Source organism: Biomphalaria glabrata, chromosome 8, assembly GCF_947242115.1.
Source record: "Biomphalaria glabrata chromosome 8, xgBioGlab47.1, whole genome shotgun sequence".
Taxonomy (NCBI): Eukaryota; Metazoa; Mollusca; class Gastropoda; family Planorbidae; genus Biomphalaria; species Biomphalaria glabrata.
Window position 1 is genome coordinate 11,916,531 of NC_074718.1, and position 5,946 is coordinate 11,922,476.

The window sequence follows — 5,946 nt, forward strand, 5'->3', positions numbered from 1 at the left end:
ATAGAAAATAACACAAGACAGGAGATAGAAAATAACACAAGACAGAGATAGAAAATAACACAAGACAGAGATAGAAAATAACACAAAGTAGAGATAGAAAATAACACAAGGTATAGTTAGAAAATAACACAAGACAGAGATAGAAAATAACATAAGACAGAGATAGAAAATAACACAAGACAGAGATAGAAAATAACATCAGACAGAGATAGAAAATAACACAAGACAGAGATAGAAAATAACACAAGACAGAGATAGAAAATAACATAAGACAGAGATAGAAAATAACACTCACAAGACAGACCTAATGTAAATTAGTCTAAACACCTGGTTGGTTCTAATTACGCAATTCGTTCCATAACAAATTTCTTATTAAAATTTCAATTTTCTTGTAAAACAAATAATAAAAGAGTAATATATGATTATTGGTTGTAATTGCGATTAATGCTATATTTTATAAGCCACCAAGTATCGACAAAAAAAAAAAAAAAATTTACATTTAAATGCTTGTAATTTTGTAAATATAATTTTATTCAGAAATATTTATTTGCTTGAATTTCAATCACAAATAGTTGGTTAAAACAAAAAACACCTAATGCAAATATCTACACAGGAGACTAATTTTGACCTCATGTTAGATAACTTTGATCATCCCTTTGTGGTTGAACTCACGCAACTTGCTACACAGTTACAGTTCCTGACAGAAAATATAATTTTGAAATAACTATACACACATATTATGCATGCATAGATAAACACATTAGCAATGTACGTAAGAAAAAAAAAATTAGTGGATTTACTTTTTTTTTTAATTGTAATTTTCTATCAATTAGAATTTAAAATGCATACTGCTATTTGAACATTTGATCTTAAAGCAATGAGGTCGGTCATCTAATCCAGTGGGTCCCAAACTTTTCTTAGTTAAGAGAACACTTCGCACATTTTGAGTATTTTGCTAATTTTTTTTTTTTTAGAGACATTAATTCACGAGGTAGCATACTAGTTAATTATTTAATTATTCCACTAATTCGTGAAACACCTATTCAGGCCTGTCGGAACATTGGGGTTCCGCGTAACACAGTTTGGGAAACACTGATCTAATCTTTCATCAGTTTATTAAATACCAAGGGTCTACGGTTAAGAAGATCTAAATAAGAAAAGTTGCATGTATTTTTACGTGCAAGCAAATCCAACGGAACATTTGGCTGTAAGGCAAGGGTCAACGAGACACCTGGTTCCATTGTCAACACATTTCTGAACAGCTGAAAGGATAAGAAAATATTAGAGGAATATTTTTTAAAATTACAATATAGAACTAGGAATTCGCTCAAATTTTCTATTACACCTATTCCTGTATACAAAGGCATATGCGGATCTCTCGTTTGCTTGCTGGACAATTTAGTGTGGGCCTATATATATAGATGAGGGCCTATTTGTAGAATGAATCCCAAGCCTAATTAATGCTAACATCCAAGCGTCCATTTGCAATTTAGTGTGGGCCTATATATATATATATATATAGATGGGGACCTATTTGTAGAATGAATCCCAAGCCTAATTAATGCTAACATAGAAAGAGTCCATTTGCATTACGGTGAATGTTTATTCTGAATAGTTCATCAACTCCAAAACAGTAGATATAGTAATAATCAAAGATGTTTTAAAGGTGTGAATGCTAGTAAATAATTCTATTGTTATGATCGGTGTACTGCACACTGTACATTATGGTGTAAATGAGAAAAAATGAAAAAGAAAGGGGAGGGAATAAGAAGTCGGTGATCAGTGATCTTTTATTTAATTTCCAATAACTTAGTTGAAGACAAACCAGTGCTTTGGGCCTTGAAAAGATAAAAAAATGTATGTAGTAATTATGAGTTTCGTATTCTTAACAACTGTTAATAATTATCTAAAGAAATATTTAAAAAAAAGCAGAAACAAGCTAGATTAAAAAATATTCTAAAAACAAAGCTTATTTAAAAGAAAGAACGTTACATTATTTGCCATATTCCTCAATACTGCAAGGTTTATTTTTTTTCCTATATTAAAAAAACAATTAATTAATTATCAATTAATAATTAACTAATTTTTTTTTTTTTTTTTATTTAATAATGTCTTTGACAATGACTAATGGTGCGATATTTCCACTTGATTCGAGAATGGTAGGAGGGAGAACGAACGTGTAAAAAGCTTCCTGCCGGACAGAGTTAATAAAAGCTTGGTTAAAAAAAAAAGGATCGAGATGGAAAAATTGTGAAAGAGTTATCAGAGGTGTTCCAAAGGACCCACTCTTAGTGTTCATGACAGAGTGTATAAGGCAAAGTTAAAGATATGTAACTCACCTGCGCCCTGACAAACCATCACCAGCGCGGTTATTAGAAATACAACAGCTAGCTTCATCTCGCCTTTTCTGGATGTTTTCTAAATTGAAGAGTTATCTTGTTCGTCCCCTATGAATAATATAAGACTTTTGAAGACAATGTAAGTAGGTCATTACATTACGTGACTTCATGTCCTAGAAGATATAATAGAGTCTATATTTATATATATATATATCGATAGCGCTTTCTAGCCACTGATTCTCAATATTTTGCCATCTGATCATCGACTGTTTGTTGCAATCCCTTGTCTGAATCTTCGTATCCCGGAACGGCATGACGGATGGGACATGGCTTAACTAGGCTTTCTTTCTTCCTCATCAAGTGCAATGTACAAGGTATTTGGAAACCCACAGGATGTTATGGTTACCTGTTAGCCTGTCCATTTCCTCCTGTGGACGTTTTCACGCTGATGCCACTATGAGGCTGAGTAGCGTAGCCCGGTGCCGCTTCTCGTGTCTGTGAGAACAGTTCCACCGGGCCAAACACCTGAGCCAATGGTGCCCTAGAGTTGGAGTGATTGTCGGAGGCTATTTGAAATGCCATTGAAAGCTTTTAACAGGTAGTGGAGTGCTTATATTCATGAACAGTTATGGCAATAATAACCTTACGGAACCTGGCGTGAAACATTGTTTGGGTAGTTACCATAGTAACAGTGCAAAACGAGTGTTGTAGTTCTCCATTTGGTTGCATTTTTTTTTTACAAATCTTATATCAACTCATTCTGTCTGTCTGTCTGGTAAAAAGTTTGTACACGTTATTTCTCTCACACCGATTCTCGGATCAAGTTGAAATTTTGCACAATTATTTCTTTTACCAGCCAACACAAGAATCAATACAATCTTAACCAATTAGTAAATTAACTATTAGTGATAAATTATTTTGTTTGGTATCTCAAACAAGGGAAAGAAATTGTTATTGATTGAAGTGGTGGTAACAGCTAAATTAGCCCCCTTTATAGGTCGTCGTCTGAGTCTTAGTGAACACAAACATGAAAAATAGGACGTGACTATTGAAACAATAGATAACTACACAACCTTCCGTGTTCAGAAAGTCTCCACAAGCAGAGTGGTTAACTATTGGTCTAGTTTTATTATTATTTTACTTAAACGACAGAACAGATCCGAATTAATTGATACAAGTACGCTTAATATAAGCTTTGTTTTTTAAAAAGTATTTTTAAACATATTTTCGTATTATTTTCGAAAACGCGCAATAAATTTGAATATTCCAGCAATCTACCAGTGTACTCCCAAGTAATACTTAGTTTTAGCTGGTTGAGAGCATACGTCTTATAGAGCTTAAACGCTTAATTCCAATGGTGGATCGAGATCGAAGCATTTAAATGAACGTGATTCTCGAGTTATGGTATGGTCTTAAAAGTTAGAACCACTGATCTATTTAATATTGGTGTAGGCCTACCTACTTTTCCACACAGGTGACCAAATATTTGCATCGAGTCGTGATGAAATGTTTTATTGATATACTAGGTACTTTATTCTTAAGTATGATGACCTGTTTTGGATCATGTTCTTTTTATATTTTTTAACTTACTAAAATCATTTTTATATTTCTAAAATTTCTTAAATTCCTAGATTGTTGAGCAAATGTGGCAATTATTAGTAATTCAGAAGCATGGGCGCCCGCAAGGGGTGCAAGGTCGAGCACGTACACCCCCCTGGGCTCTAAGTAGCCGAGCTCTAGCCACCATTTGCGCCTTGTAATCTATGAAATTTTAAAAAGTAGCAATTTAACCATCAGTGCTTCCATTTTTTATAGTACAGTTGCAAGGAGAAACCATTATTGTAATGAGCTAATCAGGAGTTGATGGCCGACCATAAAATTTACTTCTCGAGAGACGATCCTTTCCCTTTACAACTTGAGATGGAGTGACCTTTCCATTGCTGGGGGGAAACCTGGATAACAAATTTGAGAGTGCTGGGCTACCCACGCGTCCACAATCGCCTTTCTTCCATACCAGATCCAAAGGGATGGAGAACAATCGCAATTTGGGATCAGGTTGATGGAAAGCTTGCCGGAGAGCAGCGAATTTACCACTGTCCACCTGCTTGCCGGAGAGCAGCGAAGTTACCACTGTCCACCCGCTTGCCGGAGAGAAGCGAACTTACCACTGTCCACCCGCATGCCGGAGAGCAGCGAACTTACCACTGTCCACCTGCAAGCCGGAGAGAAGCGAGCTTACCACTGTCCACCTGCTTGCCGGAGAGAAGCGAGCCTACCACTGTCCACCTGCATGCCGGAGAGCAGCGAGCTTACCACTGTCCACCTGCATGCCGGAGAGCAGCGAGCTTACCACTGTCCACCTGCATGCCGGAGAGCAGCGAACTTACCACTGTCCACCTGCTTGCCGGAGAGCAGCGAACTTCCCACTGTCCACCTGCCTACAGGGCTCCAAAACAGGATTTTCTGTTAGGGTTCCTAAAACACTCAGTGTTGTGCATGATAAGCGTTCATCGCCAGCTTGTCCATCGCGACGAGAAGCAATTCTTCAATAAAGTTATTGAACGTTTCGATAGCCACATAGCCACAGCCAACGTTTGTAGTTTGTTTTTCGAGCGTAGGGAGGCGCGCACCACACGGATGGACATAACAACATTTACAGTAAATAATGTGTTCGCTTGTTTACTTTTTGTGTGTTCTGAAATAAACGTTTACTGCTTTAAATATCACATAAGGCAAAAATAAATAAATAAATAAGAAAGTTAAAGCTACGACTAAAGCCATAGGTCGCAACTCCCTGCAAAAAAAATCCTGCGGGCGCCCCTGCTCAAAGGGCCCTTTTGTAAGAGAATACTATAAAACCTTTAACAACTTTAAACGTGCCTTAGTGACATCCACGCGGAACTTTATCTTATAAATACCGACGTAATTTTAAAAAACAGATGATGATTACTGTGGTCCTACCGGCCCATTTGGGTACCGGCCCACCTGTATAAAGTAAACATTACTCGGCGGCGCTATTGTTTTAAATCCATCGTCGTCTATAGGTGAAACAAGAGCAACGTAAGATTTTAGATTTTAAATACGTGAGCACTACTGAGCAGTGTACTATAATATATCTTCCAGAACTCTGAGATTTAACATTTAACAAAAATAATATTCTTCGTTTTAATTCCCAGTAGTTGTCTAATTAGTGGATACTTTCTAAAATCAACTCACCCAACTCTCAAAAGCAACATGCCATGAAAAACACAGCTATGCATACAAGGTCATTTAATATAACCGTGCTGGACCATCTGCTGTTTACGATATATTTTTTTATATATTTGAAACACCTGGGACCTGACACAATTGACTCAGCTCTGTCATCGCGTGCTACAATGTGGTTATTGGCTCAGCACTGTCATCGCGTGCTACAATGTGGTTATTGGCTCAGCACTGTCATCGCGTGCTACAATGTGGTTGTTGGCTCATCACTGTCATCGCGTGCTACAATGTGGTTGTTGGCTCAGCACTGTCATCGCGTGCTACAATGTGGTTATTGGCTCAGCACTGTCATCGCGTGCTACAATGGGGTTGTTGGCTCAGCACTGTCATCGCGTGCTACAAT

General features: G+C 37.1%; 1 long non-coding RNA gene across 1 annotated transcript; it reads right to left on the reverse strand.

The window, feature by feature from the left end:
• Nucleotides 1–507: 507 nt before the first annotated feature.
• Nucleotides 508–5,692, reverse strand: LOC106060829 (uncharacterized). The gene is made up of 4 exons (XR_001216507.2): nucleotides 5,556–5,692; nucleotides 2,340–2,447; nucleotides 1,178–1,262; nucleotides 508–697 (listed from the first exon to the last, which is right to left on the reverse strand). It is a non-coding gene; the product is annotated as an uncharacterized LOC106060829 (long non-coding RNA).
• Nucleotides 5,693–5,946: the final 254 nt, after the last annotated feature.